General features: G+C 50.9%; 1 long non-coding RNA gene across 1 annotated transcript; it reads right to left on the reverse strand.

The window, feature by feature from the left end:
• Positions 1-4,781: 4,781 nt before the first annotated feature.
• Positions 4,782-8,846, reverse strand: LOC112978619. Its single transcript, XR_003257945.1, has 3 exons — positions 8,260-8,846; positions 6,020-6,243; positions 4,782-4,798 (listed from the first exon to the last, which is right to left on the reverse strand). It is a non-coding gene; the product is annotated as an uncharacterized LOC112978619 (long non-coding RNA).
• Between the last annotated feature and the right edge of the window lie 3,942 nt (positions 8,847-12,788).

The following is a 12,788-nucleotide window of genomic DNA, read 5'->3' on the forward strand; positions in this document are numbered from 1 at the left end:
GTCGCAGCAGAGTGGCTGCTGCATCCGGAGCCTGCCAGAAGCCAAATATGACATAAAGGGGTCAGTCCAGGCCCTGGCAACATATTTAAGATCACCCAGGATCATCGGAAGAGATGGATGTATGGATGAACAGGTGGATCATCTGACCAAACATAGGCACCTGCTATAGGAGCAGGTGAACCCCAAACTCTGCTGACTGCATTGACTTGCTCTCCACCAGTTGCAATGGGGGGGCTGCAGTGACTTGCTTAGGTGTTGATGCCTTATAGGCCCCCACATTTAACCAGACAAACACCATCATCCAGTGAAAGCAATTAGTAACTCAGATTTACTGCTGGTGTCCTCTGTGGCCACTGAGAGTGATGAAAGAGACTATGCCCAACGAAGGTGGACACTTCAGCCACCACCATGGACCAGTTTCTCAGTATGGTGCGGCAGGATGCAACAGCAATGCACTACTCTTTAATGTACAGGGCCAAAAGCTGCACACTTCGACTGGGATTCATCTCACCTAATTTTAGCTGTCTAAACATTGAACAACCAGACTCAAATGATAGCCCACACGTTCTCTACAGTCATTGAAGAGAGAGAAAGGCAAGGCCTGACAACATGCACCACACCTCCAACACGATGGGTTGACTTGCTCCATCGGGCTACGAATCAGCCAGGCTGCTGTCAGTCAGCAGAGACAGAGGCCTTGTCCTCTGATGGAGGAAACTTGGTGAGGCAAATCCCACCCTTAGCGAGCAGAGCCACTGCAAGGCCAGAGCAGCCTTGGCTGTCCAAAGCAGGGACTGCGACCTYTGCTGCCTTCGAAGAGGAAACAAGCAGTGTGGCGTCCCTGGAAGAGCCAGACAGTCTCGCACATTGGAGAGACCGCTGTTCCCTGGTGCRACAATCACAGCAGCCATCCCCACGTGCCCTGCTTTTGGAGCGGCAGTATGAGCTGCTTGAGAAAACATTAGAGGAACCCTGAGCTTACTGCATCCGAGTTTCTGAGTAACCTGGAGGGCAGGGGTCGGGAAGGAACGTGATGATCGTGGGGGCTTCTTCTCCTTTCTTCACCATGCTTACATCCCCATCTACATCGCTGCACCTATTTCAGATGTGGACAGCCCTGAACAGCCCCTTATACGCTCCCAGAGGTAGCAGAGAGTGTGCACACCTGATGTACTTTCGGAAGTCCTCCATCTCATTTGCAGGCACTAGGTAGTCCTGCGATATATAAAGACATCGTGGTAGGCAAATGAGACCAAATCAGACTAGCACGGTCTGTGCTGTAAAACATCACCGTGCTTCCTGCTGTCCTGCCCAGGAGCAAGTTCCCTGCTCCATCCCACACCTCGGCAGCAGCACAGTGTGKTTGTCCTCATTTTACTGGGCTCTGCATGCCGGAGACCTCCTGCCCTGCTGGAGGCCATCAGCGTTTGCCGCTGATGGGTTCATCGGGATTATTATTGTGCCTCTCAATTCCACGATTCGCCTCAATTAACTGGGACCCCCCCATGCTGGAAGCGGCCGTGATGGGTAGTAATCACTCTGACCCAGCCATGCCAAAGAGAGGCAGAAAGGACCTTCCCATGTCGTTGCCTCCAAGCTTTTTTCACAGGCGGCTTCCTGAGTGCATTACCCCCATTAAGAGACTTCCCCCAAACCACATGCATTACGGAGCCCRTCCCTGCGTCACGGCCTGCTGTGAGAAAGAGCAGGGACCGAGCGCAAGTGGGAAGCCATCCATATGCTCTAGCAGGCTGTGCTCCAAGCATTAACGTTATCAAATTACAGCTAACGGGAGAAGATTAATGCGCAGAGCGCCCTACGCAGCTAGAGGAATTACCGCGCGGATCGATGCGGCGTAGAGCCTGCAGGAGGGCAGCCCCACGGCCCCCGCGGCTGCCCTCGTCCCAAACACACTTGGATGCCGCGAGCCAGGGCCATTTGAGGAGAAAAGCAGGGACGCAGCTACGGCATCAAATGCGAATCTGAAGAATGAGACAGAAAAACAATGAATACGGTGCAGGGTGTTTTCTGCGGGGTGGGAATGGGGGCTGTCCCTCCTTAATGGGCAAAATAGCACAGGAAAAAATACTTTAAGAAATATTTGCCATTCCAGTGGCAGCATTTCAGCAAGGCCTCGAGTTCAGCATTGCATTTGCCAACCGTTTCGCAGGATTCAAGGTCAAAACACAGCAAAATGAAGCCGCTCACCTCCGACCACCAAGTTGAGACCAGCACTGGGAATCGCAGCCCGAGACCCCGGTGGGAGACCCCATCATTAATCTTTCTGTCAGGGCGCCGAAGCTTGGAGGTAAAACACTGTTTGCACAAGTCTCCTGCTGCAGTGGCTACCACAGGCAATGATCTAAGAGCGGGCAGAAATTTGAGCTTCGCTCTGAGAAATTCGGGGGCGACTTGAAGATGGAAAGTCCTCATTGCCTCTCAGGTCCAACCACTAAAAACAACGCCTCCGACTAAGCAGACACCAGCATCATGGGCTTTTTATACGCTGAAGCGTAAGATTTGATCATTTGAATATAATAAGATGTTCGCTTCACTTGCAGTGAGCATTAGTCAGGCTTAAGGGCATTGCTCAAGGGGAGCGTTGACAACAAAAATAAGATTATTCAGTGTTTCAGTGGCATTTTACATTTTCAAGATGCCTTTCAGGCGCTAACCAGGCATTAAACATAATCTTTTGCTCTACCTCCTCTGCAGCCATTAGATGGGATTGGTACTCAAATTGGGTGGCTATTGCAAAAAATGAATCAATTAAGAATATTCAAGGATTTTTAAAGAATTTAAAAGGGCCAGTAGCATGGTTTGTGTGTTCCCTGTTGCTATTATGAACTATAATGAGCATTTCACATTGGACTTATGAGAATACATGGGGCAGACACAGATCCAGCCCCTTTCTGCCTCTCCACATCTGAAAAACCCTTCCCGGAGCAGTCTGGACTCCTGGGACCACCGGGGCAGCTCAGCCTCTCGAGGACCACATCCCTGTCAGTAAGAGGTCAGCAGGCATTTGCACTGAYGTATTTAAATAGTTTCCAAGCATAATAACTGGTTCAGCATCTCAGTAGACTCTGCCGGAGGCCTCCTGGGTGATCACAGGAGGATCACCCTGAAAATTCCCACAAATCCCTGAAATTGCAGCTTCCCATCTACAAAAATGCGGATAAAAGCCCTTCCACACTACACGGGGATGATATGATGTGCTCAGATACAATAATGAGGATTACGTAAAGAGCCCAGCTAATGAGCGAAGAGACTAATCGCCCCTGGTTTGGCTGAAGATTGTTTTTCCTTCTCCGCTTTGGGTTCTTGCCTAAATAGCATCAGGTAGCTGAGGAAACAGCAGCACCTGTGGCACCATCCTGGACTGGGAGACTGGCCGGGTGTCGGGAGCGGGCGGTCAGTCGCGGTGAACCAAAACAGTCCGGAGAGCWGTGCAACCAGGCCCAGAGGGAAGGTGAGCTGTCCTGAAAGTTGGCCCCACTGAGCAATCTTAGGAGGACTTTGCGGGTTTGTTTCCTTTTAAAGCACAGGTACCATTTCCGCTGGTTACTGCTCGGTTTTGTGCTTCTTGGCCACAGCCACCGGAGCAGATCCACCTCCGAGTGCCTCTGAGCAGCGTGTGGTGGAGGAACTTCTCCCGGGACCTCGTGGATGCTTTTTGTTCATGGAAATCACCTAGTTCCAGGCTTTAGGTCCCACCAAGTCTGAGAGCCCATTGCCCCACCAGCCCCTGCAGCTAGCAGATCACTCGTTACAGCCCCTGTTAGTAGCCTTGGTGTGGTACACTTTGATAGTCACCAGAAAAAATGAGATGTTCCTCCTCAAAACATTTTCCCCCACCAGCATCTCTGGGAAGGCTCTCTGCAGCGTTGCAAAGCAGCCTAGTGCCTAACGGATTAAGGAACCTAGCTTTCAGGCGCTGTGTTTTTGAAAAAAGGGAAGAAAAAACCAAAAAGTCAAAGACCATTAGCAGTTTCCCTAAGCAATAGCACAGCTTTGCATTGCTGCAAGGCCAACCGCAGACAGGCTTCACAAGCCGGAGACGGCGTCGCCGAGGGTTAAGCAACTCGCCCGGCGCGACACGGGAAGTCTGGGGCAACGCCGGGAACTGACTCAGAAGATCTGGGTGCTCCGTCCCACCACTTAACCGCAGCCTCGTCCTTCCTCCGCCTCTTCCTGCAATAAAGCCGCCAGCGCCGCATTCAGACAGGCTGCTCCAGCTACCCAGCTCCCTTACATCTCCGTCGGATGTGCAAAGGGGCCGGCAGGCCAGCGCTGCCCACCTGCACTCGGGAGACGGAGCAGCGCGGTCCCGCATGCGTCGCTGCGCGCATCCCCGCGCCCGCGGCTCCTCGGCCCCCGGCTCGCTGGAGGACGCTGGTACCCTTGGAGCCAGCGATGAAGCTGGGGGAGCGGAGCAGGAGAGCACGTATTGAATAATTCCTGCCCAGAGCATTGCCAAGAGGAAATGCACTTCCCGTAAAGTAGGCACCGCTACTGACTTGTTTGCTGGAATTGCTTGAGTGGTAATTACGCTCCTTTAATATTGACATATTTAAATAGTTTCCAAGCATAATAAGAGTCCTTCCCCTTCTCCCCCTTCTCCGAATTTCTGCGGCGAGCTTTCATTTTGAACAATGGATGATCCGGAGGGGTGCGACTTGCCCACGTCTTGTTTACTGCACGGCACGTCCAGATGTCTTGCTCTTGCGCGTGGTGCAGTCAGACGTGCTGGTGATGTGCTGTGCTGTTAAGGACCTTCAGGCGTCTGTCGTGTGGGCTGTGCAAAAAAATTATATATAGCCATTGTGCTGCTTCACGTGTAAGTGCGAGATGCTGGCCACAAGCCCCCGTTCAGGCCTTGATCCCAAGCGTGTGGYGCACAGCGGTGTCAGCATCGGTCCCACCACATTTGTCTTTCATTCGTTATTTGTCAGAAGTTCCAGGACGCTCTGTCCCTGCAACAGCATCCAAAAAGRCCATACCCTCCTTGTGTTGTTTCATGTGCAGGGCGTTCTTACGAATGCTGCTAAGGGAAGTCTTCCCAGAAAAAAATCATCTCGCACTAAAAATGTGGTAGAAATCTGCATCACTGACTACCCAAAGCGGGCGCTTGGATCAACGCTTGCTTCCAGGGGGTGAAGCAGGTCTCTGACACCCGCAGTTGTAAACGCACAGTCAGAAGAATCATGAAAAAGGAAGTCAGAGAAATACCGCATGTGGRTCTGAGATGGGGAAATAAAGACAGCCAACAAAGCAGGAATGCTGCACGCATCTTTCCTGCTCCCCTTCAGCTCCTGGAAGGGCCCTGATTTCCCCCAGCCCTGGCACGTCACACGTGCAAATTTATTTTGGTAGATGCGGACACCAAATTTATTTTGGTAGATGTGGTTCAGGCAGGAGAGGACATGCCTGCTTGTGTCGGCAGCTCCCTGGGTCTCATCGCTGAGCTTTGGGGACCAGGCGGAGGTGAGCACTGGGACGGGCAGGAGGAGATGGGGCTGGGGGACACAACAGCTCTCAGCAGGAAAGAGGCTCCATATTTAGCTTTTTGTTGTCTCTACACAGACTTTTCCACATTATTGCCTAATAAATTCCCTTCCCTCTCTRTGAAGAGATCTTGATCTGTGCTTTGCACTCCCAAATTCAGCACCTTTCCCCCCCCTTTTTCCCCTCCCTTTTCTCCTACACCTCTTCTGCTGCGGTCCCAGCATCACTGCAGCTTCTCAGCCCTCATCTCCACCTGTGCAGCCACCCAAAGAAATGCCCTGGGCCTGGCTTATGTGGGATCCTCACTCCTYCTGCTTGCGGGCAGCCTCTGGGAGGCCTGGGATGTGGAAACATCTGCTTGGGTTGTCCTCTCCACCGCAGGACAGGATTTTTCTATCACAAGTGCACAAGCACATTAGCACGGTTGAACCCAAACATAACCCCACGTTTGGGAAGTGGCAGCTCTGACCCCTCTTTGGCTTCCCTTCCACCCTGCCCAGGGTTGCGGTACCTGCAGCATCGTGGGTGGACATCCCATTGGCCAACTCTCCCTGGGCTGGGACAGCATGGGATTGCAGAAAAGGCCCCATGACCCCCTCGGCGGCACCTGAAGAAAAGATGCACCTTGCAGAGCATCTCCTCTTCTCCATGAGGCCGCGGTTGTGCTTGAGGGTGCAGGCCCCAAACCAGCATGGCGAGGTTGGGCTAGAAAACGAGGTATTTCCCTGGGACTTTCTGTAAAAGAAGGAGTAGAGACTGCTGTTTTTTTCTGAGGCACTGGTCTGGTTGCAATCGCTTGCGTGAAAGGGTGTGTGTCTTGATCTACGTCTGAGGAATGAGAAAGCAGAGAGGAAGCCAGCAAAATGCCGGGGATAGACCAGTTACATAGCTTGGGAAATGAAACAGAAAGTGAGGGAGCAGGGAAGCACGCGCTTTTTTTGGGCACACAGGAGTGGTTCCAGGCAGGCTTGAACTCGGGTTCAAGGCTGTTGCAGCCTATCTGGTCCCGCTGTGTTCAGGGAAAAGGGGACTTCACATGCTTTCCTGCTTAATATGCAGAATTGCATCAAAGAAATACCTGGCTGTCATCATCAGTGTATCCTCCCAGCGAAAACGATCTTGGCAAGGCCTTGAGCAGGCCCAGCTTCTCAGGCCAAGAGCCAACAGTACGTCTGGTACGAGTTTCTTCACCGCCCCATCTTTCACCATCTCCCACACTCACCCCCACCAGCTTGCCATCCTAAAGGTTATTTTCAAGCTAGGAGAGAGCTAATAAGCAAAGAAACTCTTAAAACTCGAAAGGGCAGAGCTGCGATGGTACCAGTAAAAAGCCTAACCCCTATTCATCTAGCCTTATATTGGGAGCTCGGGACGTGAAAACTTCTGAATTGCCCAGATCAAGAGCATTCGCTGGGCAAATTCTAGTCGATATGGTCCAAAATGGTACAGGGGATGGAGGGACGTTGCCTGGGAAGGGGGCCTAGGACCGGCTGGCCGCTTTTCCTGACTTCACAAGCCCCACATCTTCACCGGACGCAAGCCACAGACCTCGTAGAGTCCAGGGAAAAGCCACGGGTCCAGTGGTCGTTGCCAGCAGGTCTCTGTGGGAAGTTCTAGAGGAGGTCTCCAGCCTGGTGGCCCTCGTCTTGGGGGATGAGGTGGGGTAGGGAGCTGCCGTGACACCAATGGTTGCTTTCTTTGCCACTAGCTGTTGATGGCAGGCACATGAGGGAGGTGAAATAATGGCTTTCTGGGATCGGTTCCTAATTTCTTCTGACCAGAAGACCGCTGTCAGCCCTCAAAGCTGATGTAGCGAAAGGGCAATCCCAACACTGTGGCACGAGTGCAATCAGTGCTCTGCAAAGGGGGCCGGCGGAGCAGCCCAAGGGCACGGGGCAAGGTGCAGGACGGCGTTGCTAGCCCGCACGCGGCATGGGAAGGTCAGGCTTTGGGGTGGCTGCAAGCAAGGAGCCGAAAAAGAGGGGATTTCTGCCTCGCTCTTAATTTCCGAGGGAGCAGCGGGTTATACAACAGCGCGGCAGATGGAAACGGCGCAACGGCGAGCCTGGCAGCTGCACAAACACAGCTAATCTGCCCTCGTTTCACGCTCCTAGCCACAACACAAACACACGCGCCGCGCAAGGTGAGAGAGGAGGTAAATCCGTCCGCGGCGGCCTCCCGACGCTTGGCGCGCCGCCTCGCCGCTGGGGCCCCCGCGCGGCCTGTCCCGGGCGCCCGGCCACGCCACTCATGCCCACCAGCGCTCCCTGAGCGTTTCTTTAGGTATGTAACGCTTCTTTATATATATATGTGTGACTCACGCGGAGTCACCCCCAAAAAACCCAACCAACTGTGTGCTGCCCAGGCACAGTCCTTTAATAGTCAGCGTGGTGCCACAAAGCATCATCATTTTATAGATAGGCTAGAATAATAAATAATTCTATATGTTTTTGGCATCTACACACACAYATATATATGTATTTATGCATATATATGTATATACATAYATACACATATTTAGAGTAAAGCGTACAAGCTACCTGTCTGGTCTTGGTGCCTTCCTGATGAGCGCATTTTCTTGCCAATTATAAGCTCTTTGGGTCAGTGCAATGGTTTCTGATTTATTCCCCAATGATCCGACACCACTGCCCTGCGCTGTGATAATCGGACTTTCATTTGGCCRTACAGTCAGGCAGCAGCAAAGTATTGCATGAAAATGGCTGTTCCTTACCCGAATAGCCGAGAACTTACCTTTCCCGTCCATCCCTGGTACCCGTTGACTATGGGCATGCTGGTAACTTAAACGGTGCTGGGGAAAATTCCCGTAAAATGCACGTGGTCCAGCTGGGCTGTCGCCGTGCTTGGTGGGCAGGAGGACACGGGTGCTCCTGACCCACTAATGGTCCCAGTCRCGTTTCTTTGCTCCTTTTCCCACGGTCGGTGCTGCTGTTGCATTGCAAACGCCTGTCTCAGGTCCCCCATGGCKCCGGCTCCTGCCTTAACCAGGGGATGAGGCCAATGTTAACGGGTTTGATTGCATTTTCTTCTGTTCGGGGCAAAAGCAGCCCCGGGGGCTCACTGGGGGCTGATGCCATTCAGGGAGGTGCTGAGATGGGGTCAGCTGCAGCGGTTGGGAAGCTGCACGCGCCCAACGCGTGTGCAGGCAGCAGGAGAAAAAMCAGGAATCTGCACCCGTCGTCCTTGCGCATCTGTGTTTTCACAAGACTTAAGGTGGCCTTAAGAGTTGTTCTTTTCCAAAAAATCACAATTCAGAGTATTTTCTGTTGCTGTCACCTTCRTGTTTTTTCCTGAAAGGCTTTGRAGCTGGTTGAAGAACATCAGTGCAYRGGAASCCTGGGGAAGAAAACAYKGTTAATCCCACCGATRYGGCRTCATGTCCCGCTGCCACCTTGGCCCCATCCAGGCTGCTCTGGACCCCTCATGGCCACAGTGGCCTGGGCACCGGCCCGAAGCTTTGCCACCCTCCTGCAGCGCCAGCGCAGTTGGTTTTTTATTCTCGGGAGAGGAAAAAATCACGCCTGGGATTTTTTGGTGGGAAGTTTCCCCTTGCTGCCGCACGCTCCCTCGGACGCTATCGGGAGATGAAACAAAGGCAGGAGGTAAAGGCAGAGYGAAGTTAATGGCTGTTGTTTAGGTCAATAACGTATTGATTCCATATTTTGYGGGCTAAAAGGTTGACCTTTTAAAGGGCAATTGGAGCCTGCAAGATTTGATTTAGGAGAAAGGAAAGAATTTCAATTTAATTTTCACTTCCTATTTCGGCTGGGAGAAACTTGCAAGATTGCAGATGCCAAAGATGCTTTTTTTTTGCTTTTTTTGCTTTTTTTGCTTTTTTTGCCTTTTTTTCTTTTTTTTCTTTTTTTTTCTTTTTTTGTGGGGGGGAATTGGGTTTTTTAGAGCCTTCACAAAGAGCTCCGTTTCAGGGAGCAAACGGCCCTATTGCACCTCTCCCTCCGCTCTGCTCCTCTGCTCAGCACTGGAGACGCGCACGAGACACGAGGCACTGAGCCGAATATTTAATACAAAGCTCACCCAAGACGGGGTGATTAGCACGAATTAACACAGCAATTAGCTGCGTGCCCAGGCACCCCTTCCCACCCCGGGCTGGGGGCATCGGCGGGAGCAGGGACCAGCCAGGGCCTCGTGCTCCAGACCCAGCTGCGCCGCATCGGGGTGGCATGCTCGTCCCTTAGGAAAACCCCACGGTCAAAAGCAAGAAACGCACCATCGCTCCAAGTCCTTCTTACCCTTTCACTACCTGCTGATGGCTCGCGTAGCATAAAGGACCAGAGTCTTCCCCAAACCAGCCCGCACCACAGGCATCGTTGCAGCAGCACTGCAGAAGTTGAGAAGTTTCTGAGCCGGCGCTGGACACGGCGTCGCCACTTGCAGCTAGTGGTGATTTTTCCAGGGCCGGTTGGGAGGTACCGATCGCACTGRGACACCCCAAGTTTGTAACCAGACTTGGGGAATCTCCTTTCCCACCCTAGCTGCTCTCCAGATACTTGTAGACCTCCGGTTTTCCTCCAGCGCCGTCAGATTTAGCATATTCAGCAGCACAGAATGGATACAAGGAAGACTGAAGTCTGCCATTTAGTTTGCCAAGACAGCTGGCAAAAACTATGTACAGCTGAACATTTCATCATGTCTGCCAAGACATATTCATTTTGGATTAATTTTAAGACAGTTTTTAAAGTGATGGTGAAGGATTACGCAGTGTGCTTCAGCAGCATTAAAAAATCGCTCTATTTTTTAAATCTCTCATTCAGATTGTCCCAGTTTGGCAGCTCAGCGGTGTAGTTGATTTGCAATTTGGAGGGATTCACTGATAGTGACATTTTCATTTATCTAAGTACATGGAAGTGCTGGCACAATCCGTGGGTGGTAGCAGAGCCTGCAATATTAAAGCATGGCTACTTGAAATAATTCATTTGCAGTAAGGCTATATAGACCTAACATATGAGAAGCATCCATCCAGCAAAAACATAGCATCTATGATTAAATGCTTACAGGCTTTTCATGCTGTAATCTCAGCTGGAGCCTTGCAATTCAGGGTAACTACTCCCAAAGAGCAAAGTATTTATAATAGTGTCACTCCGGAGCAGTCGCAAGTCTTTCCAGCCATAGGAGCTCACCAAGGGAGCCCAACGAAGGGATGCCAAGTCCTGTAGACAGTGACATGCAAAGGAGGGATGTAGCTGCTTTTGATGCCCCAGTTCACATTATCACCATTTAGGAGCGGGTCAGCAGAGGGTTATTTCAGCATTGCCATCACATCCCGTAGCACCACACTGGTCTGCTACTGCACGCTCCTGGAGGACCATTGCGCCTGAAGGCAAAGATGGAAATGTAGCTCTGCAGGTACATGCTCACAGCCAAAGTGAGATTGCAAAGCTTCTCGGATACAGCTAAGCCCAAATTAATTGCCAGCCCCATCTGGAATAACCCAGTCAACCAACCTTGTGAAATCTGGCATGTTCTTCCCCACACAATTTATTCTCAAGGGATGTCTGCAAAATGCTGAGAGCCCAGGGCCACCACGGGTGCTGCTAGATGATGTCCAGGACACCTGGTAGTAGCCATAGCCTGAGCAAACTGTTAAGAGCTCTTTGACGGTGAGCCCAACTGGCTGCCCTTCAGTCAACTCTTCATGGTCAAGACTGAACAGTCTGCACAGAGAGACTCTCCTTCAACCTACCTCCTCCCCAGCTCACGCAAAGTGTAACTAGAATTAGCACAAAATCCTCAGATCTAGAGGGATCTGGCAGAGCTGAGGAGAACATACGCCCCTGTCTAACCAATTGACTGCAACTTGCAAAAGGAGTAGATAAACATATTCCTCCCCTTTAAATGACAAATGACACTTTACTGCCAGAAATGTTAAAAATGGATTGGTTCCGTATCATGCTGCTGAAGACAATTTTATGGATTATCTGTCTTGCAGCGAAAGGTAAAAGCACATTCTTGGAGTGAGGGTGTGGGTATATTTGATACAGCATTTACTGCAAYGTTAGCCTGAGAAACCTCCAAGATAAAAGCCTTGATGAAACCCTCAATGCTGGTGAAACTCCCCAAACAGAACAGTTCTAGAAAGATTAGCACCCTGATCTAGATGTTAGCACCCTGATCTAGATTCGGGGAGGAGGGGAAGAGACCACAACTGTAAAAAAGAACCTACCGACTCAACATTTCCATTCTCTGAATCTGATAATTCAACCGAGGCAGTTGCACGTAGCTATCAGTTGCATGGCTGTTATCTCATGGACCAAGATGGAAACGTTAGTAGAGTCTATTGAAAAAACCAACTGCCCCCATCCAACAAAACAACAACGAATCCAACACACACAAGCATTATGGGGCTGGGACCACGGTATTTACAGCATTATGCATTTATGCAATTATTCRGGGTACTCAGGTACCAGTGGTACAAATGGTTAAAGCTAGCTAGCTAAGGCAGCTACGGACCTGCTAATGGGCAAAGACTGGAAAGGATTTACAGTGTCAGGCAACTGCAGAAGTGAAATCATGGAAAACGCCTGGTCTTCAAGCATATAGGCAGCATTTTTGCCGACGGAGACCAGTCAATCAGCAGACAGCGTGGGGCTGACTTCAGCATGGCCAACCGTAATCCCTTAGACAGCTGAATCACACAACACAGGCAAGAATAAAACTCAGCTTCTCAGCAGAAGAGCTTGAACCCAAAGCTTCAGAGTTTCCAGAAAGGCAAGGGGYGGGGGGGATGTTTGCTTCTTCCTTTCCTGTTTAACTTGTAGATCAACAATCTAGCGGACACGTTCCTGTAGCTTGTCTAACATGCTCTTCTGTTTTAGGCTAGTAGGGTCTTATTTTTTCATGTCCTCAAATCTGGAAGATTTTTGGACTGCTTTTACCCAAATTGAGGACACCTGACTCATCTGTAAGAAAGCAAGGGGAAAAAAAATTTCTAGTTTGCAACCAACCACCTCATTTTAATGGGAAGAAGGAAGTTTCTCTCAGTTGGCGGAGCAAGGATAACCTCCACGGGAACTAAAAGGTTTCACATGCCCAAAAGTTGGTCTCCACTTTATCAACAACTTGCACGGTAACTTGGTTTCCTGCCCGTTCTCCGCCTGGATGTTTCAAACCCCCAGAAGCGACGGTCCTTTGAATTACGGCAGAGCAGACCTGGCTTTCCCTCCCTACGCCAGGGCAATGGATTTTCTTTTCTAACACGGCTCAGGTAGCCCGAACAGATGGTATTGCAGCCCTAGGAGCAAGAA

Source organism: Apteryx rowi, unplaced genomic scaffold (assembly GCF_003343035.1).
Source record: "Apteryx rowi isolate R43461 unplaced genomic scaffold, aptRow1 scaffold_95, whole genome shotgun sequence".
Taxonomy (NCBI): Eukaryota; Metazoa; Chordata; class Aves; order Apterygiformes; family Apterygidae; genus Apteryx; species Apteryx rowi.